Source organism: Anolis sagrei, chromosome 4 (genome assembly GCF_037176765.1).
Source record: "Anolis sagrei isolate rAnoSag1 chromosome 4, rAnoSag1.mat, whole genome shotgun sequence".
In the NCBI taxonomy this organism is placed as follows: Eukaryota; Metazoa; Chordata; class Lepidosauria; order Squamata; family Dactyloidae; genus Anolis; species Anolis sagrei.
The window spans coordinates 193,468,477-193,494,798 of record NC_090024.1 but is presented as its reverse complement, the minus strand read 5'-3'; the positions used below and the strand labels follow the sequence as shown (position 1 = coordinate 193,494,798).

At 39.7% G+C, this 26,322-nt stretch overlaps 1 protein-coding gene across 26 annotated transcripts in view; it reads right to left on the bottom strand.

Annotated features, from left to right (window-relative positions):
• The window catches only part of NFASC (neurofascin), a 220,330-nt gene extending 211,361 nt beyond the window's left edge, over positions 1-8,969 (bottom strand). For 8 of the 26 annotated variants that reach the window (XM_060772949.2, XM_060772948.2, XM_060772951.2 and 5 more), the window contains exon 1: positions 8,661-8,968. The gene's annotated coding sequence lies outside the window, so the exon portion shown is untranslated. Of the gene's footprint in view, positions 1-8,660 lie in introns of all 26 variants that reach the window. The other 18 variants (XM_060772940.2, XM_060772945.2, XM_060772947.2 and 15 more) reach the window with 4 other exon arrangements.
• Between the last annotated feature and the right edge of the window lie 17,353 nt (positions 8,970-26,322).

Below are 26,322 nucleotides of genomic sequence, written 5' to 3'. Positions count from 1 at the left end.
TATCCTGCAAGAGAACAATTTAGCCCATTAGAGCTAGAAGAAAGTAGTGGACCTTCTTTGATTAATGTTATGAATTAATGTGGAATTAGTTTTGACAGCATAGGATTTTTTTAAAGAAATCTCTTCAATAGCTAGGGTCTACATTTTAGACTGCAAAGGAACACAGTATATTAAAACAAATTAGATTCTCATCTTGATGAGCACGGCAAAAGACCAACATTATAGCGAGAGAGCAGGATCTAGTTAACAGGAAAAGATCACATTTGTGGTGAATGTATGGCACAGAGAAGGCACAGTCTTAACCTGTGATAGCAAGATGTATATTGAATCTCTCTGCTTTAACATATTCATGGCTGGGAAAAAGCAAAGGAGGTAGACTAGCATCTTCCTGTTCTTATTTCATGATGAAAGAAGGTCAGAAATCCATGGCCCCTGCAAATAACAGAATGGTTCCCTCATTTCCTGGCAAGGCCAACAAAGACCATAATCAAGCTGCTTTCTGTGATCACAAATATCTTCAAAACAATCCATTATGACACAAAAGATCCTTACCCCATGTTTTAAAAGTTAAAAAAGGTGGAGGTTTTCCCCTGATGTTAAGTCCAGTTGTATTTGGGGGTTGGTGCTCATCGCCATTTCTAAGCTGAAGAGCCAGCGTTGTCTGTAGACACCTCCAAGATCATGCGGCCAGCATGACTGCATGGAGCATCATTAACTTCCCCAAGTCTTCTGGACATGAATAGAACTTGGGTTACAGAAGAGGTCTCTCACTAAATAAGAAGTAGGTGATACAGTCTAACAAACTATTAGAGTTCAAGGTTTGAAATGGATGAGAAATTAGTTTTAAGTCTTTCCATCTTTAGCAAAACTCCACTAGTATTTAGGCTTATATGGAAAGCAGAAATGTTAACATATGTAGTTTTCCTATATCTCACTGCCTGGAAATGTATACAGAACTGATTTTCTATCTATCATATTTTTTTTCTTTTTTTCCTGTTGGAAGAATGGCATTTGGGAGTCTTCTAATGCTGTGAGAGTAAGAACCACCTAACCTGCAATGTCAATGCAGACAGAATTAAGATTAAGAGTTTTTCAGATAATTCCACACACTCACAAAATAGAAAGAGGTAGGCCATAAAACAAAACATGCAACACATCATGTTTTATCATACATGAAGAATAATATAGCTCCATTCACAATAATCTACAATGGTTTAATGGTGTGTGAATGAGCTTCAGGCTTCCATACTGTCATTCCCCATCTTCTCTTGTAAAAGCTTCCATTTCTGACTAGCCATAGTTTATTGTTATGCCTAAATTCAGCCAATCTCCATAATTTTTGGCTTGTTTCAAAGCACCACAGTTAAAATCAACCCTGTTTTAAGCTTCAGATGCAGAATTGGTAAAGTGAAATGAAAGCTTCCCACCTTTCCTCAACTGCAGTGGCAAAGAAGAGAACAAACAAGCCTGTCATTCTGCACAAAACAACAAACCATAATCTATCATCATCACATTCAAACTTTACTTCAAGCAAGTAAGACAATACTCATACTATTCCAAAGGTAACAATACCCAAGGTCAGTTGTCAATCAAGCCATTCCGCCCTCCCTCCATTCCACCCAGATTTGAAATGCAGTCCGTCCTGTTTATTGTGTCATCAAAAGGGAATTAGGATGGGAAAATATCTGTGTACCCAATATTCATTCTCTCTGTTTTGATTAAAGTTCCTGATGCCAACCCCATTGTATTAATACCAACTAAACAGTTTATCTACGTGGATACAAAATTAGGACTATGAGGTTGTTTATGACTGAGAACTGTTGCAATTACACCCACTGATCTGACACTCATCCTACTTCCTAAGAACATCGGAAGTTGCCTTGTGCTTGCCAGCTTCCTCGTCTGTCAAACCTAGCACTCTCGACTTTGGCACAATCATCTTGCTAGGAAGACAAATGGAAGTGAAATTCACCACCTGTTTTGCAAGGGAGCTGAACATCGAGGTACTATTTGTTTCTCCATTAATGTTGTCCTTAAAGGTTTAAGGAGTCATCTAAATAGAATGAGACCTCCTGTCCAAATTTAGAATAAGTTCAGAGAAAGAGATATTCGAGAAGAAGCTCACTCATAGAATTCAGAGTTGAATATAAAGTTGAAGTTCATTTCTCATGATTTGCAGTGTACTTCTAGGCCTCTACTTTAAGAACAAAAATATTGCTTTGCATTTGAAAATAGTGAGATATTCCTATATAATATTTATCTAAAACAACTATCCAAATGCACAGAATGTTATCCCTATAGTCACCCAATATCCCAAATACACCCAACAATCTGAATTTCTGCTTAGCCAAATGTTCTTGTTCCTCAGGCCATGTAGATTGGGTTCTTTTTTAAAAAAAGAGGTTGCCCTGTACTGTTCCACAATGAAGCAGTATATACTTCAATTATTTTAGATAAATATAGGACGACAGAGTCCTACATTCCAGAATCTAGAGCAAAAGAATGCCTTAAGAAAAAACAGAAAGGATTTCTTGCTACAATGCCCTCAGCATCCACATTTTATCAGGACCAAATATCAAACACAACAGACCAATCAACTTCTTGAATCTTCAGGAAGTGAGTAGCATTTATTGCTAAATACTATACCAGAGGTTCATATGGGCCTTGGGGGCTATTTCTGCAACTTTCCTGGACTACCTCTTTCAGGTTTTAAAAAGTGGTTGTTTCTCTGGCAAGATCCTTGAAGAAGGAATTCACTCTTTACATATATCGCTGCTTCAATATACAGGCAGGCAGACAGACAGACATAAGACTTTATAGCGGGAATGGGCAAACTTCAGCCCTCCAGGTGTTTTGGACTTTAATTCAATAGGACCGGGTTGTGGCGTACCTGCTTGGGAGTCAGCTGCATTAAAATCACTACTGACCGAGAGGCAATGAGTTCAAAGCCAGCCTTTGCCAAAAGACAGTTGCATCTGTCAGGTAGGAAATGTAGGTACTGCTTATGTGGGGAGGCTAATTTAACTAATTTAAAGGTAAAGGTAAAGGTTGTCATGTCTGACTCTGGGGTGTGGTGCTAATCTCCATTCCTAAGCCGAAGAGCTGGTGTCGTCCATAGACACCTCCAAAGTCATGTGGCTGGCATGACTGCATGGAGTGTTGTTACCTTCCTGCCGGAGCGGTACCTATTGATCTCACATTTGCATGTTTTTGAACTGCTAGGTTGGCAGAAGCTAGGGCTGACAGCGGAAGCTCACGCCGCTCCCCGGAATCAAACCTTCTCAGCGCTTTAACCCACTGTGCCACCAGGGGCTCCCGGTGTAACTAATTTACAACACCATAAAACATTCTCCAGCAGTGTGCTAAAGAATGAGGAAGTACTCCATTGGTGTCACAAGTGGATGGTGAAGTGACAGTTCCCCCAGTGGCCAGAATTCAAAAAGCATACCTTCATGAAGCTGGAAAGTTAAATTGCATTGCGATCCTCCCTGTGGGATGAGAAGGGAGGAATCTAAATACTGTAAATAATAAATAAATATTTCCCACAATTCAGCTGTCAGGAATTGTGAGAGTTGAAGTCCAAAACACCTGGAGGGCCAAACTTTGCCCATGCCTGCTTTATAGCCACTTCTGGTTTGGTCTTGCTGGTCATTTTTTGGCAGTCCAGGCCAATCCCAGAGGAAGAAAACTGAGCCACAGTTGCAATTGACCACTTGTTCTAGATAGAATATCTATTTCTTTATATAGTCAGAACATTGCTGTTTGTAGCACAGCTCACTTTCCAGGTACAATATTTCACACACAACCCCCCCCCCCCCCCGATAATGGCAGCAAATGTATATTCAGAAAGAATTAGCATGAAACCTAGTGCTAAGACATTTGGGAGAAACAAAGAAGTCATGCTGGCATTGCCTGATAATCAATTTAGCTGTCTGCCTAATGGATAAGCATTTTACGCGAGCATGGTTTTTAATAAGGGCATCTGCTTCTCTGTCAGATCCCTGGTTTTTGGTTTGTTTGGGGGGGGGGGGGGGTTGTCCCTTTCTTCAATGTATGCCAAGATCACCTCGAAAATAGAAGATCTTTGCCCTAAAGTGTCAAAAGGGATACAATGAAGTGACCAGGATTCCATCTTCTTGTGCCTTATCTTGATCTAGTCATATTTTGTGGAAGGCCAGGGAAGAGAGAGCATCAATATCCAGAACAGGGTTGATGTGAGTTTTCTGGGCTATATGCCATATCCAGAACAAATTATACAAATTCTCCAGGTTTTTTTTTAATGGAAATCCCTTCATTGAAAGTAATGGAAAGGAATTAATCCCACCAGCACTACTATGTGTTGGGACTTCTTTGAGAAAGCTGATAATTTCCCCATCCCCTATTATGCCTTTTTCTGATTTGAGGGACAGGAAATCATTCCAGAGACTCCCAAGTGGCTGGGAAGTGTTTGAGGTCAAATCTCCCTTTGGCTGGGCGGGAGGATCTTGGGGACAGCAATTAATCCAGGGGATAATTCCTACCCATTACTATGCCTTCAGGAATCCAAGAAAACTGGATTGAAGACATAGTATGGTATATTACTGTGACAGTCATGCCTTTCTAAAAAAAACAACAGCCTTCTGAAATTATAAGTTGTAACCATATAAAAATCTGAAAATGATGTGAATCATACTTTCCCACAATCTAGATCAGGCATGGGCAAACTTTGGCCCTCCAGGTGTTTTGGACTTCAACTCCCACAATTCCAAATAGTCAGTAGGCTGTTAGGAATTGTGAGAGTTGAAGTCCAAAACACCTGGAGGGCTAATGTTTGCCCATGCCTGATCTAGTTGGAGTAGATAGCTCACTAAATTCAATGGGAGAAAATTTCTGAATAATTAATTAAACACATTCTCATGGGGGGGGGGGGGGGAGCTTTGTTACAGAAGACAGGCAGATCCCATCACCCAGTCATATTTTGTGGAAGGCCAGGGAAGAGAGAACATCAATATCCAGAACAGTGTTGCTGTGAGTTTTCCGGGCTATATGCCATATCCAGAACAAATGATACAAATTTCCCAGTTTTGTTTTTTTTAAAAAAACCTGGAAAACCCTTCATTGAAAGTAATGGAAAGGAATTAATCCCACCAGCACTGCCGTATGTATGATTCACATGATTTTCAGATTTATATGCTTACAACTTATTTTCAGAATCATCATTTCAGCCCTGTTTCACATTAGTGTGTGTTGTGTGCATTCATGGCTTCTGAACCTCTCAGACCACTTTACCCACATGGAAAATATTATTGTTCTTATGTACATGTTCCATGGCTGTCAATGTCTCTAAATCCAACTTTGGTGAGAAGTAAGGCACAAAGGAAACATGTGTGCACATGAATTATAGAATCATAGAGTTGGAAGAGACCACATGGGCCATCCAGTCCAACCTCCTGCCAAGAAGCAGGAAAATTGCATTCAAAGCACCCCTGAAGATGGCTATCCAGCTTCTGCTTAAAAACTTCCAAAGATTGAGCCTCCACCATAGTCCGGGGCAGAGAGTTCCCTAATGAACAGCTCCCACAGTCAGGAAGTTCTTCCTAATGTTCAGGTGGAATCTCCTTTCCTGTAGTTTGAGGACATTGTTCCACACCCTAGCCTCCAGGGCTACAGAAAACAAGCCTGCTCCCTCCTCCCTATCACATATTTATACATGACCATCATGTCTCCTCTCAGTCTCCTCTTCTTCAGGCTAAACATGCCCAGCTCTTTAAGCCACTCTTCATAGGGCTTGTTCTCCAGACCCTCGATCATTTTAGCCGCCCTCTTCTGGACACATTCCAGCTTGTCAACATCTCTCTTTAATTGATGTGCCCAGAATTAGACACAGTATTCCAGGTGTGGTCTGACCAAGATAGAAGGGGTAGCATGACTTCCCTGGATCTATATACTAGACACCTATTTATGCAGGCCAAAATCCCATTGGCTTTTTAAGCTGCCATATGATATTGTTGGCTCATGTTTAACTTGTTGTCCACAAGGACTCCAAGGTCTTTTTCATACTAGTGCATGTATATGCATGTGTGTGTCAGTACTTGAAATGGGCCCATACATATTTATCCATACCTTCTTGTACTCATCTGAGGCTTACTTGTGGATAAAGCTAACTGAAAGGTTGAGTGGACATAAAGGTATCCTTTTCACATTAGTGTGCCCAACTAAGATAATCTGCTTTCATGTTTTCATAACAGGTATTTGACTCAGAATACTGTTTTGTATTTGGGAGTGCAAACATTAAAATAAATTGATTTCAAGGGGAGAGTTAAACATTCCTTTAAATGTTTATCTGCAATCAATGGAGACTTTTAATTGTTCCATGCTAGCTAAATTGTGCCACACATCTCTAACGAATAGCAATCCTAGTTATTGATCAGTGAGTGCTTGTCATTAATGCTAAGATAAACTTGAAGCTGAATGAGAGACTCTTTCATCTCCCAGAGATTTATTTTTTCCAAATGGAATTGACCTCTCTCAATCATTTCTAAGTATGCATTTTAGCTAACACCTTGACCGCTCATTTTGAGATAAACAACAAAATCAAAACAGAATCTACAACTGTGGTGCTCATTGATGCTCCAAGGATTACATTAGGCCAATGAAGCTTAAAATGGAAGAAGATGCTGAAGGCAGACCCTTCTGCAACTAGATCGTGTGCTTCCTGAAGACTATAATGGATCTGGAAAGTCGAGCATCCTGAGAGAAGGAAAGTACAAATGATTCAGCACTTTCACCTCTTGATCAATACCAGCAAAGGCTGACTCATATACTCTATAGGGAAAGATTGTGCTTTAGAAAGATGGCCACAACTTGGCTCTTCGTGATTCACTCTGCTTTAAAATAGGCCCCATGCATTTCTCCCACTGCACTTCAAATCTGAAAAAATTATTAGAATGCCTGCCGGAGATTCCTTGCATCCCCAATCCTGTTTATATCAAGGGCTTTGGTATCAGATGTTTTAGGAATATGCTCTGCTCTCCAATCCCCAAAACCAAATAAGGGCTCTTCCACACAGCCATATAACCCAGAATACCGAGGCAGGAAATCCCACATCATCTGCTTTGAACTGGAATATATAGCAGTGTGGACTCAGATAACCCAGTTCAGGACAAATATTGTGGGATTTTCTGCCTTGATATTCTGGGTTATATGGCTGTGTGGAAGGGCTCTTAGACGGGCTAAGAAATAGCTTTTCATAAATCCCTGGAGGCCTCTTTACATCTAGAATCATGGAAGTTGAGGCCCTTGCTTATCTTCTGACAGTTCCCTCAATATCTCTCAAGCAAACTACAAGCATAAAACTGCTCTGTATCACACCTGAGCCTGTGTAGACACACAGGAAAAATACAAAAAAGGAACTGCTTTCAAAAACATTAACTCTTTCCAAATGGAAAGGTAGGAAGGGATGAAGGGAGACGAGATGGTGGTTATTGGATCTAGATTACCTATATAAAACAGTATTTCAATAATTGAATTTAAAGGCTGGGGCCCTTCCAGATAGGCCCAAAATCTGATCCCAGGTTTTGAGCATTAAACAGGGTTATATGAGTCTGCACTGCCAGATAATTTTTGTGTGTGTGTGTGTGTGTGTCAGGAGCAGCTTGAGAAACTGCAAGTTGCTTCTGGTGTGGGAGAACTGGGCAAGAACGTTGCCCAGGGGACACCCAGATGTTTTACCATCCTATGGGAGGCTTTTTTCGTGTCACTGTATGAGAAGTTGGAGCTGACAGACAGGAGCTCACCCCAGTCCCTGGATTTGAACCACTGACTTTCAGTCAGCAGGAGTTTAATCCATTGCAGTAATGGGGGTTCCTGATAATCAGATATACAGGGCCCTTCCACACAGCCCTATATTCCAGAATATCAAGGCAGAAAATCCCACAGTATCTGCTTTGAATTGGGTTATCTGAGTGTGGGACTGATATTCTGGGATATAGGGCTGTGTGGAAGGGTTAACAGAAAACCTAGGATCTGATTTTGGGATCAGCAACTACTAGATATAAGGCCTGTCTAGAAGGGCCCTTCGAAGCCAAAAGAGGGGAGGAAAGGGTTATGCACAGGAAGGGCTGCTTTATTTTCCTAGGTGGGCATAATCTCCATTCATAATAAGGGAGATCTCCTTGCTGTGAAAAGGCAAAAAGGCCTAAGGACCAGCTGGCAGTCATTCATCATCCCAAACAGAGAGCTGGGCTGCTCATCCAGACGTTCCTCCTGTCCCAAGGCCCTGTTCTGAACCTTTCCCCATTCCAATTGGGGGGGGGAAATACTAATCAGTAGGATGTGCTTTCCCCTTTTCCGCCCGGAAAGGGAGGGGAGGCCGGGTTTCAGGACCATTGCTCCCAGGATAATGCTTCATACCGCTAGAAAGCAACTCTGAAAGCAAGCAAGGATGGAGCCTTCAAGGGAAGAAGGGTCAGGAGTGGGACTACGAGGGGGCCAAAGGCACAGCAAGTGGGGGGGGGGGGATGCAACGGGAGGAGGAAAACGCGAGTGGAGGGAGGCCACCGCAAGGCCCCCGCGGCGCCTCGGTCCCAACTGCGGAGAAAAAAACGCCCCGGCGTCCAGATGAGAGGCTGCCTCCTGCCTCCCCTCCCGCCCTCCTCCTTGCGCCAGCATCCCTGCCTTACCTGGCCGTCCCCGCGGCGCCCTTTTCTCTCTCTCTCTCTCTCTGTGTCCCTCCCCGTCTCCCTTCCTCGCTCGCAGACTCCGCAGGGCCGGGCTCACAGCTGCCTCCTCATCCCGTTTGACGGCTAGCAAACCTCCCGGCCTCGGCCTCTGCCGCTGGTGCTGCTGCTGCTGCTGCTGCCGCCTCTGCCGCCGACCCCGCCGCCTCCGCCTCCTCCCCGCGCAGCTCCCATCCTTTCTGCAGCGCCTTCCCTCGCAGACTCTCCCGCATTAGGGCAGAGAACAGCGGGAGCGCGCGCGCGGCCCCGGGAGGAGCGCGCGGGCGAACAGAGAGAGAGAGAGAGAGAGAGAAGCCACGGGCGCGCGCCGCCGCCGCTGCCTTGCCTGCCAGCCAGCCTTCGCGCAAAGGCTCGCACTGCTTTGCCTTTCTCTCTGCTGGGAAAAAAAAATACACGCGCGGCCTCCTCGAGTCGATAACTAACAGGCGCGATGGGCAGAGAGTGGGGCGAGTGGGCGCGAGTGGGGAAAGGGGATGGAGAGGTCGGAGGATTAATGGGGAGGATGGAGAAGGTACCCTAGATGAGGAAGAAGGTTGAGAGTACTGTTTCTCGGTGTTTCCCTGGGGGGGGGGGGGGGGGGGTAGGTGAACTATCAATCCCAGCACCTGCAACTCCCAAATGACAAAATTAGTCGTTGTGCCCCCCAATCCCACCAGTATTCACATTTGGGCATATTGATGATTCGTGTCAAGTTTGGTCCAGGGAATGAAAACACATCCTGCATATCAGATATTTACATTATGATTCATAACAGTAGCAAAATTACAGTTATGAAGTAGCAGTGAAAATAATTTTATGGTGGGGGTCACCACAACATGAGGAACTGTATAAAGGGGTCACAGCATTAGGAAGGTTGGGAAACACTGGTTTAGAGAGGAAAGTGGAATCATAGGGATTTATGAAGAGTCAGGCATACAAAGGAGCTGGCAGTCAATATAGTCGTAGTTAATGACCCGACCTTTCATAGATAGGACTTGTATTGGGAAGCAAAGGGAGAGGGCCTTCTATCACTGCTTCTTAAATGGTTGGCACCGATCCCCAAATGCCCTTAGCTCAGTGTTGGGGTCATAAAAATTTGGTAACAGTTAAAGGTTGCTGAACGTCACCCATTTACACAAGTCTGTTAGCAATGTTTACAGTGGACTCTGTAGAAAATGGTTGAGCTGTACTCCATAGAAAGGAAAACCAACTGGTTTGCCAATACTGATTTATTATTGTTAAATGATTGATTTTTATACCTATTTTATCTACCTGGGTCACTTCTAGGGCAGAAACGGTTGCAAGTGGAAACTGTTTAACAAGCCTTGCCCTAAACCGCTTTGAGTCACCTAAGGGCTGAGAAAAGCGGTATAGAAATAAAGTAAATAAATAAATAATAAAATATACAGTAGAGTCTCGCTTATCCGACCTTCACTCATCCAATGTTCTGTATTATCCATCACAGTCTGCTTCCTGCCCAGATCCACAGCTGTTTCAATACATTGCAATGTTTTGGTGCTAAATTTGTAAATACAGTAACTACTGTATAACGATACTGCATATTGAACTGCTTTTTCTGTTGATTTGCTGTAAACCATGTTTTGGTGCTTAATTTGTAAAATCATAACGTAATTTGACGTTTAATAGGATTTTCCTTAATCCCTCCTTATTAGCCAACATTTTTGCTTATCCAGCGTTCTGCTGCCCCATTTATGTTGGATAAGTGAGACTCTACTGTACATGTATAAGGCTGGAGCACCTAGTGGCGCAATGGGTTAAATCCTTGTGCTGGCAGGACTGCTGACCAAAAGATCGCTTGTTCAAATCTGGGGAGCAGGTTGATCTCCTCTTCTGGGGACAAGAGAAGCCTCCCACAGGATAGTAAAACATCTAGACATCTCCTGGTCAACATCCTTGCAGACGGCCAATTCTCTCATGCCAGAAGTGACTTGCAGTTTCTCAAGTCACTCCTGACACAAAAAAGGGCAAGGTTTTTGCCTAGACAGTTGTTTTTGAGAGAAGGTAAAACTGCACAAATGTTTTAGTCCAAAAATCAACTCCAAAAAACAAAAACAAAAAATAAAAACCAGAGTCAGCTTATCCATGTAAGTACAGTACCTTAAACTCTTAAAAAAGGAACCATCCTCAGAGGAGAGTAGTTAAAGATGAGACTTGTTGCACATCAGGTCAGGAACATCTTTTCACCCAGCATCAAACAGAGTCCAGTAGTAGCTAACTACAGACGTTTATTACAAAAGGCATATACAAAGGGACAATGGGCTATAAAATAGCAATACTCCAAATATACAGAGATTAATAGTCCGAGGTTGTAATGACCATGAAATCTAAGGTAGCAAGATACATGAAATCCACAACAGCAAGGTACATGAAATCCACAACATCAAGGTACATGAAATACAAGAAGTATTTCATGCATAGGCAAAAGTCCAAATCATGAAAACAGGAACATATGCAAGACAAAAACCTATTCGGGAATGTAGGCAAACTTGAGGGCTGATTATGAACTTGATTTTAAGACAAAGTTGTCTGCTCTAAAGAGCTCAGGGAAACAGCACCTAATTTAAGCTCAAACCTGACCAAACAGACATGAAATCATCTTGTCTGCATCTGTGTTTCAAGGACTGTTTCTCATGGATTCTTTCTGACCTTCTAATTAACCTTTCCTTAGCTCTCTCCGAGCAGAGACCTAATCTCATATCATGAGGCACCTCCCCATCTTCTGAAGGCTGAGAAGGTTGGGTAGGCCAATTCTCAAGAGGAACATCCTCTATCTCTGCAGCTGTAGGCTCTGGCCTTTCTCTGTGATCAACAGCCTGCATTTCTGTCTGTGTTTCAACCTGAGGAACAGACACAGACTCAGTGAAAATGTTATCCTCTGAAGCAGAATCCCCAGCATCTTATCAAAATATCAAAGTCCATAATTTTGCACCTCAAAACATGCCCTAATGTGTACATGAGATCAATGTATACCTGAGTATATATGGTAGATTGTGAAATGGAAGAGGTCAGCCCTATTGTTAGGCAGAACTAGAGGATTACTGGAGGCTACTCAGCCCTATCAGAATCCTTGCTTCTGCTTCTGCTTGTGATTCACCCTCCCGCCCTCAGTACAAATTCAGCTTTATTAGCTGCTTTAAGATGACGTAGGAATCATTCCCTCCCCCCTCCTTTTTGATATGTGTGTGTTAATCTACTTCATATTGGATCTGTAGTGCTAAGATGATTGGCATTGGGCAGCATCAATAAATAGATGATGGGGAGAGAATATCAGAATTCAGTATACAACTTAGCACACTTTTTGGTGGAATTATTTGGCCCTCCAGAAATAGCCGGCTGGGTTGAGTTGCCCACAGCATTGGATTGCCACTCAGGAACACGTGCTTTGTCCAAGGGAAGCTGAGGAAATAATCAGAGATAGACACCTGGCCTCAACCAGACCCACATCAAGTCATCTCCTCCTTTTCACTCAGGTATAACTGAATTAAACAGGTTTTAAGTCAACAATTTCCTCTTGTTTAACCCAAATATCTGTGTTAGGATCATTATTTCATGATGGATCATCAATAAGGCAAAAGGTGCACTGCTTCAGACTCTCTTTGCTTGTTTTTTTCTTCCTCATCTATATTTTTTACAAACTTGAACGAACTCTGATGTTGTTTAGCCACATGTGTCCCAGTTTTCACCTGAAATGTTATAGGATGTGATATAACTTTCTTGTAACACCACAGAATGAAGTCTTTCTACTATTCCTCTGTATATGGAACTGGTAATTCATTGGCTCCTCTTTTAAAATATGTGATTTATGAACATCGTTTACTTAAATTTTGAAAATTATCTGATGAATTCCTTGAAGAAAGAAGACTTAGCAAATGCAACACTCAAGTGATAATAAGAAAGGGCCTCTTTTAGTCAGTAGTTACTTAAATGAGAGAAGGAAGAGGTGGCAACTAAAGGATGTTAACAGTGGCATTAATCAAGGACTGCATTATAGGGTAGTGCAGATGGGGCTAGAGACTACCATATAAAAAAGATCAATACAAAAACAAGAAGCAATATCAACTGCAACTTATCACCACAGAAAGAAAAAAAAGAGATAAAGAACAAATATACATTTGATTTCCAATTCTCCTGGTTATGATTATACGGAACTAAATAAAATTGTTTCTTAAAATACACATATATTTAATAAACCTCTACTGTTCAAATTATTCACCTAGTCTAATAATTGTCAAAACCACAGTAAATAAATGAATGCTTCTCAGTGTTGAAAATCAAAGTTGTTAGCATGTCAATTTCTGCCAAGTCCAGTAGCTCCAACAGCCATTCTTTGGATGTTGATATAGTTGTATTTTTCCACTTCTTTGCTTGTATCAGTCTTTCAGCGGCAGTCATATATCTTAATAATTGTCCAGATGTTATCCTTCTTGTCTTCCAGTAATTCCATTAAATATAATACTCATTTGAAAATTAAATTTCAGATTTCATTAATCATACTGTGGTCCTGGCTCTTTTTGGAAGAGTGATTTTAGAAGTAGGGGCTGTGCGACTCTTGATTGATGCCAAATGATGGGACTCTTGCTATTCTGTCTTGTTTTCCATGCTATTTATTAACATATGTATACAATTGTCTGGATTGTGGGGGTTCAGGGCCATCAGTTTGCAAATGGCAACCTATCACTCTTTTCTGTTTGAATCCAGGGAAGATGCTGTAGTTCTAAATCCATGATTAATGTCAGTAATAGACAGATTACTCTCGATAAAATAGTGAAGAGTAGAGACATCACACTGGCAACTAAGGTCTGCATACTTAAAGCAATGGTATTCCCCATAGTAACTTATGGATGCGAGAGCTGAACCATAAGAATGCTGAATGAAGAAAGATAGACACTTTTGAACTGTTGTGTTGGAGGAAAATTCTGAGAGTGCCTTGGACCACAAGAAGATGAAACAAGACCATACTCCAGGAAATAATGCCTGACAGCTCACTAGAGGGAAGGATGAAGTACTTTGGCCACATAACGAGAAGACAGGAAAGCTTGGAGAAGATAATGATGCTGAGGAAAACGGAAGGAAAAAAGGAAGATGGGTTGACCAAGGGCAAGATGGATTGGTGTTATCCTTGAAGTGGCTGGCTTGACCTTGAAGGAGCTGGGGTGGTGATGGCTGACAGGGAGCTCTGGCATGGGCTGGTTCAAGAGGTTATGAAGAGTCAGAAGTGAGTGAGTGAATGAATAAACAGCAACAACAATAGACAAATAAGGAGTCACAAATTGAAGTTAGCTCAAACAAGGCAGATTTTCTCCTTATCAATCCCATAAAGCATATCGGCGAACTGGGACTCAACCTGTGCTAGATATGTTTCTGCTTTCTTTGAAGACTGAGGTTGACATTTTTAGAGTGCTCATGTATCCCACCCACCTTGTGCAGTTTTGATGCTAGGACTGCATTTTCCCAGCAGAGGCTACTGTATGAACTGTGCCTGTCCTTGTCAGTGTCTGATCTGTACAAACCTCATACATCCTATTTGGAGTATTTCAACAAGCTCTATACAGATTGCTTTGAAATTACAGTAAAGTCTAACTTATCCAACCTTTCCTCATCCAACGTTCTGTATTATCCAATGCAGTCAGCCTCCCACCCACATTAATGTCCAGGGTGGTAGAAAGAAGGAACCCTTGCCTGTTTTGGTGCTAAATTCCTAAATACAGTAATTACTACATAACATTACCATGTATTGAACGGCTTTTTCTGTTGATTTGTTCTAAAACAGTATGTTTTGATGCTAAATTTGTAAAATCGTAATGTAATTTGATGTTTAATAGGCTTTTCTTTAATCCCTCATTATTATCCAACATTTTCACTTATCCAACGTTCTGCCGGCCCATTTATGTTGGATAAGTGAGACTCTACTGTAGTTTTAAAACATCCCCTGATATCTACAATGCTATGGTTTGACCATTGCACAAGGATGAGTACAGGAGCCCATAACACCTTTGTTACCTTAGTTTCATGAGTCTGTTCCTGGGCACAATTTAGAGCTCCTGCTTAATTTAGCCAGATCTTTGCAATGCAAGCCAAGTTGGCATGCTCATTCAGAATCACAGTTGTCTTTCCAGTCACCAACCTGTCATGAAATAGTAGGATTTTCAGCCCAATAGGCTTGTTGCCAAGGTGATCTGGATTATTTGAGGTGGGTGATAGTTGGGGGCAATCAACATCCTATTGCAATCTCCTCTCTCACACCATATCTTTTATTATTTATTGTTGGAGTGGTTGTTCCTTGGACTGTTCCACCTCCCATGCGCTCCAAATCACACATTTCCTTTCTTATACAGGCCAGATCATTAAAAATATTAAAATATATGGAAAAAGCAACCTCCTCTGCACTACCAAACTGGGAAAATGGTCTTCCTACCCCAAAAGCAGTTTTCCCACAGGGGCAGCTTACCAATAGTGAACCCACTATGCCAGGTAGGCAGTTTATATCCACTTCCAGTAAGAAGACAGGTGTTAATCTAGCAAGTTAGTTGAGTCATGGCCAGGTCCTTCAGGCTGTTTAGCAAGCAAGCAGCATTCTGAAGGAGAGAGAGACAGCCATTAGCAGCATCAGAAAGGCAGGCAGGTAGGCAGGCAAGCAGGTTTAATATGGGCACCCACATAGTTGGTATGGTCTAAATTGTGTTTTCGATCTTTTATTCTAATCTCTATTTTAGCTTTTAATTGTATTTAACTGAAAGATGAGACTGTCCAAATCCTATAATCTCCAAGAGGGTCTTTTTCTCCATCCCACTACCTTTCCAGGCTTATCTAATGAGGAGAGAGCTTTCCTGGTGGCTACTGCTAGGTCATGGAATGCATTCCCAAGGGATACTGGGTTGGCCTCTTTGCTCTCTTTTTATTTGCAAGCAGAAACCATCCTAACCAAATGCCTTTAATTAGCTGAGTTAGAAGGATAATGTTTTTTAAATCTGTGATATGTGTTTTATGTGTCTTTAATTGTTTGAAATCAATGCCTTAAAATTAATGGCTTAATTGGATTGATTGTCCAGTGCTTTAAAACTTCTGTAACACATATTGTTTTAGCTATTTTGTTTTAATGTTTATATTTTTAAAGGATGCTTTGCATTTCAGGGGAAATTTTTCTTGTAAGCTGCCTAGAGTCTCATTTTGCTTAGTAAATCAGATATCAAATAAATAATAAGATGAACTATAGATTGCAAAGGAAATCAATGATTACCTAGTCCAACTGTTTCAGGTGCAGGGAATGCTAGGGATGTAATTCTTTATTAAAATCATTCTTGAAGATTACAATGGTGTTCCCACAGTAAGATCATCTCCACAAATTACAGTTTTGTAACACTATTCACTAGGCATGTGTGATTGATAAAAAATGTTTCAAAAGTCATTGCAAAATTAGAGGGTGCTTGGGTTTTATTTCTAAAGTGTTTCTAAAGTATAGTTAGTAAAGCTTCCATTACTATAACAAGAGTAACAAAATTTAGTTACTTTTTAGTTATAGTAATTGCACAAGTGGGGAAACTTCAGGGGCTTCTTTTTCCCTCATTTTTACAGATGTTGGGATGAAAATTGCTACAATGGTAGAACACATTTACCACTGTTAGCCCATCAAGTTTCTGAATGTTTCACTTATCAAAACATGCTTGTAGGATTTTCAAAGTTTTTATAAACAACATTTTAAAAAACTACAACAGCTATCTTGTTCAATTTTCTCTACAATGACACAAGATAACAGGGGACTATTCTCCCAACTTTTAGAAATATTCATACATCTACTGATTTTAGGGATTTTTTAAAAAAAGTTTTGACAACACATTTTTTTAAAAACAGCCACAACAGCTATCTCACAACAGTTATCTCTCATATTAACCTATAGTACTTCTATTTAGGGATTTCTTCCCAGCCCAGCACAGAGATTTACTTACTAGAATTATCTGTCTGGCTGGCTGCTGCTATGGAGGGACAAATCTCTCCCCTATCCTGTTTGGGGTTTTCTGATGCTGAGCAGAATTCTGGAAAACGTTGTTTAGGCCAGGGCCTTTTGAATTTTTTTAGCATAGGGCTCCTCACCTTTCCAAACTATATTTCCCAGAGTTCTGTGCTTTCTCAGTCTCTTTCCTGGAGAACTCTGCTTTCTCCCTGCTGTTTCCCTCTCCTAATGGTGAGAGGCCATTAATTTAAAGAGAAAAAGCAGCCTTTTTGGCTTTGCTTTGCATCGAAAATGAAACTGACTTTGGGAGGCTTCTGAGATTTACAAAATGCAAATGAAAAAGTACTGGGTAAGACTTGATTCTTAAGTTTTTTGTCATGGGCCACGCCCACATGTCGGATAAGTACGAATATAACAAATTTCATACAACTTACAACAACTAATGAAAAATAGCACACCCCTCCTATTCAGAGTTTGGAACTTATTTTGGTCTTTTTTTCAGAGAGTTGCATGCACATTATAGGAAACAGCATTTTCTTAGCAGAAAATATTTCTGTCTAGAACTATTATGTGCAGAAAATGGTATTTCCTGCATAAAAATGCTATAGTTGGGAACTTATTCTGTCTCAAATTTGCAGTGCTTTTTGTAGATAAAACAGTAAAATTGCACAGAAATAAGATTGTCTGCTACAAAAATTCTGTTTCTTAAACAGAAAACTCTGCTTTATGCATGACTTTTGCTCAGAATAAAGTCCCAAACTGCCTAACATTCTATTCAGTATGTTTTTCTGCACAAGAAACATATTTTTGACTACTGTTAAATATTTCCACCTCTAAGAAATACACAGCTGAAGTATCCCTGGCAGATGGCTTCTGCTTAAAAACATCTGACAAAGGACAGTCCATTACCTTTCAAGGCAGTCACTGTTGAACAGCTGTTACTACCAAGAATTTTTCCTAAATTTTAGTTGAAATCTCTTTTCTTGTAATTTGAATCCTTTGTTTCATGACCTACCCTCTGGAGCAGCAAAAAGCAAGTTTGCTCTCTCTTCCATGTGACAGATGTTTGACTAAGGAGTTAGCAATCCCTAGGGGCAGAGTTCATTGAGAAGTAGATTAAATGACCCTTGGGTCAGTTAAACTTAAGATATGGCTTCATCATGTTTCACAAACTATCCTGTGGTGTGGGACATTCTGGTAAGTCTGAATGATTTCTTATATATATTTTCAGGCTTCTTAAATAGAAACAGTAGTGTAATTTCATTCTGATTCTGGTTTTGCTTCCTTTAGTTACTTTTCCAAGCAGCTGGACCTTTTTGGAATCCTGATATTGTTTTTCAATTTTGCCTATGCCATAGCATCTCGCTGAGTAAGTCTAATACTCTCAGCCCTAGAAAACTCTGTCATAGGGTTGCCATAAGTTGGAAATGACTTGAAGGTGCACAACAACAACAACAACAACAACAAACAAGTGTACAAATAACAGTAAGAACTAAACAAAAGTACTGTTTTGTAACCACGTAATTTGAATAAGTATTTCTTTCATTTTCTTCATTTGTTAATTTATTTTGTTTCTGCACACACACTTTTGGATCATTAGGCTAAAATTATGTTATTGATGAGGTCAGGCGCAGTGGTATCTCTGGTAGCAGGAGCTTAGATAGTCAGGAAAAACTTATCACAAGTGGTGGGAAGTCCCCACTGAGCCCTTGTACAGAATGTTTGTTACTGGAGAATATCAGTTAACTTACTTCTGTAGTTGTAAATCTAAACATGATTGCTTTTCTTTCATATTAGGAGTGACTTGAGAAACTGCAAGTTGCTTCTTGTGTGAGCGAATTGGCTGTCTGCAAGAACGTTGCCCAGGGAATGCCTGGATATTTGTTTTTTTACCAACCTTGTGGGAGGCTTCTCCCATATCCCTGCATGGGGAGCTGGAGCTGACAGAGGGAGCTCAACCTGCTCTCCCCGGATTCGAACCTCTGACCTGTCGTCTTCAGTTCTGTGAATAAAAGGGTTTAACCCATTGCGCCACTGGGGGGCTCCAACATGACTGCTAAGAAACAAGAATACAAAATTAGTTGGATCTCAAAACAAGCATGGTAGAAATATTACATACATATGCAATCCAAAATCAGTGGCACAGAGATGGAAGCCTGGAATAATGCTGAAATGATAGAAGCAATCCTCCCAGGATACTTGACAAGTGAATGTTGGAAAATCTTAACAATCTGGTGTCTTGCAACATAATCTGATAATAGTTTATACACGCAGAATGATTTCTGAAGTTATTTTTTACAAGCCTAACTCTAGAAGTCATCCTATTATTTTTTAAATATAATTTTATTGATAAAATATAAGAAATAGGGAGGGGACATTTTAAACATCTTATATTATTGTCTTCTTTCATCATCGTCTAATACTAAAAAGGTTTCTGTAATGTTAAAATAAGGGGAGGGGGAGCATTTCTTATCTAGTCTAAATTCACTAGCCCCCGGTTAAACCCTTGTGCCAGCAGGACTGAAGACCGACAGGTCAGAGGTTCGAATCCGGGGAGAGTGAGAATGAGCTCCCTCTGTCAGTTCCAGCTCCCCATGTGGGGACATGAGAGAAGTCTCCCACAAGGATGGTAAAACATACAAACATCCAGGTGTCTCCTGGGCATCATCCTTGCAGATGACCAATTCTCTCAAGCCAGAAGTGACTGGAAATTTCACTAGTCGCTCCTGACATGAAAAAAGATCTAGTCTAAAACAAAAAAGAAAAGAAAGAAAAGCGAGCATATCGTGTATAGAAACCTAGAAAATAGGAAAGCTAAGAAATAGAAAACTGAAAGTTCTATCTAATACATCCTGCCCTAACACTTCTGCCTTCTTCATCTATGTTTTGTCTTGTGTCTTCTTCGATTAACTTTTCAGGATCTCTTGGCGTATCATTGGGGATCTTGCTATTCTTGTTGCTAATTCCCCCTTTTTTCTTTTCTTGTTATTTGTACAACTCTGTAATAGTGATTATCTCTTTTTATTATGTAAAGCCCTTTTTTTTAAAAAAAAACCTCTTATTTTAAAAAGTCAATAAAGGGCCGTCACTCTTTTTCAAATTTGGGAGGGTCTGGTGATTGTATAAGTGTAGTCAATAGTTCCACCTCTGCCAGATTCATTGTTTTTGCAATCCATAGATTTTGAATGGGAATGTTTTCTTGTTTCCAGTAATAGGCATGAAAATCCTTGCTGCAGTCACCATATACAGGAAAAAGGTTCAAGAATTTATTTGGCAATATTGTATTTGTAAATCTTAGCAACATGCTTCTCATTCTAATGATATTTTAATTTTTTATGATATTTTTAATATCCTTACGCATTGTGTATCCAGAATTTTTTGGCTTAGGACATGTCCATCACATATGATAAAGGTGCCATTTTTTGTTGACATTTTTTGTTGACATCGGGACTGTGGTGCACCTAGCAAAGGTCATGAGTTTGCAGCCAGCCCGGGTCGGGGTGAGCTTCTGACCAAATTTGTGTAACTTGTTGTTGACCTTTGCAGCCTGAAAGACAGTTGCATCTGTCAAGAAGGAAATTTAGGTACCACTTTGTGAGGAGGTTAATTTAACTAATTTATGAGGCTATAGAGATCAGCGAGCATGTGGGGATTGAGGAAGTACTTCATCAGTGTTGCAGATGGACGATGAAGCAGCAGCTCCCCTGGTGGCCAAAAAAAGTTGGAATGTTAAATAGCCTCTGACTGTCTGTCAATATGTGTTGTGTGTCTATGGCACTGAATGTTTGCCATGTATATGTACATTGTAATCTGCCCTGAGTCCCCTGCAGGGTGAGAAGGGTGGAATATAAATACTGTAAATAAATAAATGAATAAATTTCCAGGAAACATTTTCAAATTTTGGTTCCACATTTGCTAGCCATTTTGGTGTCATGTACCATTTATTCATCTGATAGATATTTTCTTAGTCCATAGCATCTTGTGAATTTAATCTTTGTTTTCCCCATCTGTAATAATTAAAATTTGGAAAGGCCACCCCCCCCCCCACCGTCTTTCGAATCTGGAAAAAAAATCATCTCGATACCTAGAAAGACAACAATAAGAACAACAACAGCATGAAAGTAACAAATGAGCAACAGTATGTACTTTCAGAAAACAGGAAAGAAAATCTGAATAGACGTAAATAAAATAAAATAAAATAAAATAAAATAAAATAGTACCCACTTGAAAATCCCCTTTCATTATACAAAAGTCCAGTATATAGAGAGAGCTTTTCAGCAACTCCAGAAGTTTTTGGTGTTGTTAGACTGAATGTGCAGCCATCAAGGAAGGTCAAGGAAGGGCTTGAACATATTGCCCTTTTTATAAAACAGAATAACAAAAAACCCTGTTTAAATATCAAATACAACTATCAATAAGCATGTGAAGACCTGTTTCTTCTTTTGCCTAGAATACAGTAAGTAGCAGCGTTACTTAGTGGCATTTAGAGCTTGGATTGCATTCAGAATCTATCAGCTGAAATGTTCTTTTTTGGACTGCTTTCAGATTTTAGCGGCTAAGATAGCTGCCCTTCCCAAACCAATATTTGAGGGACAACTATCTTTTTCTGGAATAATGAGCTTTCTTTAAAACTCCACTTGTGGCTACTCCACACACTATTATTCAGGGCCAACCAAATGCAATATGCCATCCTTTTAGGTATGCTATTTATTCCAAGCATATACTGGATCCAGAAGATATATATTGTGTCCCACTTTGATTCCTCAAGGCATATATCTGGAGTGAACCACATAACGATACCTTAGGATCTACCAGACAAGTAGAAGACTGGGGTGAGACATGTGGAGTTAATTTTAAGACATCTTCAACATTTAACAGCACCAGCATCTCAGTGGCTCCAGCAGGACTGCATAGATTGAGAGTTACTTATTTCATCATGTAGAAATGAAAGACAGAGAACTCTTCAGTCACCCGAAGTCTACTCATTTATTCAGCAAATGCAATAATTAACTTTAAATTAAGGTATATTGAAGGAGTGAGTTCAAACACACTGTGTACAGCAATTAAAAACTAAATGAGAATATGAACATGGAAAAATAAGATGTTTGAGAACAAATCTTGGCTGAATAGAAATATATCAATAAATGTAGGCCGTAATTGTAGGCTGATGCACACTTACCTGACAGTAAACTTGATCAAACACAATAGAATTTATGTGAACATAGACATGATTACACATACAGTGTAAACAAATGTTTACTCAGAAATCTAATTATATCTCAGGCCCCTTCTACACTGCTATATAATCTGGATTATCAAAGGAGATAATACAGATTATCTTCTTTGAACTGGATTATGTGAGTCTACACTGCCATATAATCCAGTTCAAAGCAGATAATCTGGATTTTATATGAAAGTGTAAAAGGAGACTCAGTTAACAAAGCTGTTGACAAAGAAACTCCACTGTACAAAATATTTTATGACCATCCAACTCGCTTTTTCTTTTTTAAAATCTGACTAAGGCCCCTTCCACACAGCTGAATAAAATCCCACATTTTCTGCTTTGAACTGGGATATATGGCAATGTGAACTCAGATAACCCAGTTCAAAGAAGATATCATGGAATTTACCCTATAATCTTCACCCATAACCTCATTATTACCCTCCATCTTATCCCCCCTTACCCATTATACCCCTCCCCACCAATATCCCCCCTTTCTTATTTTTTCCTCCTAATCCAACCTCCCCGTCATTTCCCTCTTTCTTTTTTATGTAAACTGAAAATTCTTCAACAAAGATAAAAAAACTTTTAAAGAAAATATTGTGGGATTTTCTGCCTTGGTGTTCTGTGGAAGGGCCCTAACTAGAAGTTTTTAAAAGCATCAGCAACAGCGGTTAACAATGCCATAAGCCATGATCTGGGGAAGAATGTGATGATACTCCAACCAATCCCACTGTAGATGTATGTGCCTATCTACAAAGACTAAGTTATACAGCATCTGCCTCCTAGATTAAAAAATATTGAAAATTGTGAAGTAAAAAGTCACAAGAAACACCATCATGCAAGAGCCTGGAAGACTGTTATTGACAGCAATTAGAAACATTTTATATTATTTTGTTTTGTTGCCTTAATTCTAGTTGCCAGAAAAGTAAAGGAGTAGCCAGTCCTACTCACAGGTCAGTTGTATGGGGTGGGATGGGGAAGTAAGGTGAGAGCAAATCTTGGAACAGCCACAAAGACTGGGGAATCCAGAAGTTGTTGTCCAAAATACACTTTTTTCCCTAAGCTCTGGCAGATAGTTTTATCCTTTGTTCCAAACCTAGACATGCTGGACTAATGTGTCTTGTCTGGATCACATCTGAATTCAGTGTTATACTGTAAGCTTTGCCAGGTATCAGCTCTTATTTTAAGAGAAAGATTATTAATGTATTTCAACAGTGGAAAACTTCTTAGATTTTTAGGACATTTTAAAGATGGACTAGTATCATGAATGATCCTAATCAACTACTCCAAGACAGTCTTGCTGACCTTGTCAGGAAGTAGAGATGTAAAAATAGTAACTGCTTAAGGTCATTAAGTGGGGTTATTAATTATATAAATGAAACACTAATTTAATGGAGGTGTAATATATTGGTTCTGCAATGCAATCAAAGATTTTTTTGTAGAGTCAGCAATAAATATAACTTCCATAGATAATATTATATTCAATAAATCTTTTTACAAAGAAAATAAAGTTTGATTCAATATTTAACAGAAACAGAATAGTGGGAATGGGGATAAAATAGAAATAAAAGGGGTAAGCCAAACATGGAATAGGATTAAGTGTGATGATGCATTAAATTAAGAGTGAAGTCTACAGTATTTTAAGTATACGAGACTTATCAATTTCATCCTCAATCACTGGATTAGAGCAATGTATAAATGATCCAATAATATGGTATGTCTTTATAGTTGAGATTTTTCTCATGGGACCCAGATAGTACAATGTTTCAGACAAAATGAAATGTGGAAAAAGGTGAACTTATCTTCAGCATCACCTTCTATAATATTAGCTTATTTACAGTCTTCCCGGAGTTGCTTTAAGGAATGGTCATCACTTCAGACCATTTGTTGTGCTGGCAGGATCAGATGAAAGTGTAACAACTGCTGGAGAGTAATGGGCACCTTTCTTTTATACCGTTTCTTGATATATATTAAAATCTATACTGAAGAGGAGCCCCTGGTGGCACAGAGGATTAAAGCACTGAGCCACTGAATTAGCTGACCGAAAGGTCACAGGTTCAAATCCGGGGGGCGGAGGGGGGGGCAGCATGAGCTCCCACTGTTAGCCCCAGCTTCTGCTAATCTAGCAGTTCAAAAACATGCAAATGTGAATAGTTCAATAGGTACCTCTCCGGCGGGAAGATAACAGCACTCCATGCAGCCATGCTGGCCACATGACCTTGGAGGGCTTTAAGGACAATGCCAGCTCTTCGGCTTAGAAATATAGATGTGCAGGAACTCCCGAAGTTGGACACAACTGGACAAACTGCTTCTCCATCATTGCAATTCCCTGGTTTTTGAGTATATCCCTGCTTTTTTAGAAAAATGTTACATGTTCTGAAGCATACACACAACACACAAGCACAAGCCATTAGGTAGGGAAGAGTGCATAAATGAATAAAGAGGTCTACTTATATTCAGAAAGACCAACTTCTGAATTTAAGTATGCTTTTTTTCTCTCATGTCTGCATCAGTGAATGGTTAGATTGAGTGATCCCCACAGTCCTCAGAATTACCTCACCTTATTAGATACTTTCCTGCTACCTTGCCTTTAGTCAAAGCACTGCAAGACAACTGCAATGGACTGGATGGCCCACAGGGTCTCTTCCAACTCTATGGTTCTAAGGAAGGCTTTTTTTTTTTTGTTATAGAGGTATTCACAAATTAAACACATGTTGTGACAAATTAGTAGTTTTTGTTGTGAAAAAAATACACATAGCAAGCATAAAAATATCTGAGACTCCTTTTACACTGCCATATTATCCAGATAATCAAAGCAGATAATTCACATTATCTGATTTGAACTGGATTATATGAGTCCACACTGCCAAAGCAGATAATCTGGATTTTATATGGCAGTATAGAAAGTGTTTGAAGATTAAAAATGCAGGAAGCCCATCAACCATATTTTCAAAAGTCTACACAAGTCAGCAAGTACTTATCATTTTTTGCAATCTACATAAATCTGTGCAGTTTGTGGAAAAACAAATCTTTTAAGATGCTTCTTGATGCTAACACAAAATATATGTCTCAGGCAAGGAGAAAAAATATTGCATTTTTTTCATATGTGCAAACAAACACTTGATATCTGAGGATTTTAATCCATAGGATTTGCTCACTTATTGCAAAAACAAACAAACAAACAAACAACTGAGCTCATCTTAATTAAATATGATCTGTATATTGACTATTTACAAAACTCAGTTCATAAAACCATTCCCAACTCCCTGATGTCTCTCTCCTAACCTGTAGATATCTACAAACAGAAAAAAAATTAAAAAGTTTGATATTTACAATGGGAAAAGTCTAAATGCCATTGTGATTATCATAACTGTTTGTTTAAAATACTAAAAACAGCTGCAAGCTTGTCAGCAGATACGCTTTGCTGCCTCGCTTGCTATGCATACACATTCTCATGTTAGTAGCTGCCTGCTAGAATGCTGGAGACCTCTACTGGGCATATTGAACTGAAAACTCTAATTTATTAATTTGTAATTTATCATAATCCATGGGTGAAAAAACCCACTTTAACCTATTTCTGAAATTTACATTTTTACATCACTTTCCATCCTTAAGAAAACTCTGCAAGAGGATTTGTTTCTCTTTGTGTGTTACATGTAATCAAGTCTCTCTTATATCACTGAGCCTGTCTCAACTCAGTGATGTAAGAGATGCTGCATTACATGTAACACACAATTTGTAGCCATATAAACTCTGTAGGCATAGTGCCATCTTCATAGAGTGGGTGGGTGGGAACTCCATTCTCAACAGTGGAAAATAAGGAAGCTGAATGGTAGTTCCTTCTCAAACCCTTCATCACTGAGATGCCAGAAAAGAGAGGCAGAGATCAGCCTCCAGGAACGTGAATTGGGAAGAAGCCACTCACAATCCATATCAAGTCAAGCCTCTCTTGTCCACACTTCCCTCTTCCCTTCTGCTTGGAATTTCCTTGAATATGTCAGAAAAGGAGTGAGTCAATGAGAGTGGAACAAGAGGCGGCTATTGCTTCTTTTTGGAGATGATACTAGGAGAAAAACTGTGTGTGAATGAAGAAAAACAGCAATCTATCAGCCCCTTAAAGACTAACTGCATTATATTTTAACATGGGCATTTATGGATATAAATTCTTTTTCTTGGAAAATGGCTGAGGAAATGAATTGATTTTTTTGAAAGCTCATGTTAAAATAGAAACAAGTTACTATAATCTTAAAGGAACTGCTAGATTTATATTTATTTATTTACTATATTTCTATACTGCCCTTCTCAGCCCAAAGGTGACTCAGGGTGGTTTACAGAATGGCACAATTCAATGCCACAATAATTTAAAAACAGTGAAAAGCATATAACATACATAAAATTCCATATACAGTAAGATCGATAAAAGCATAAATCCT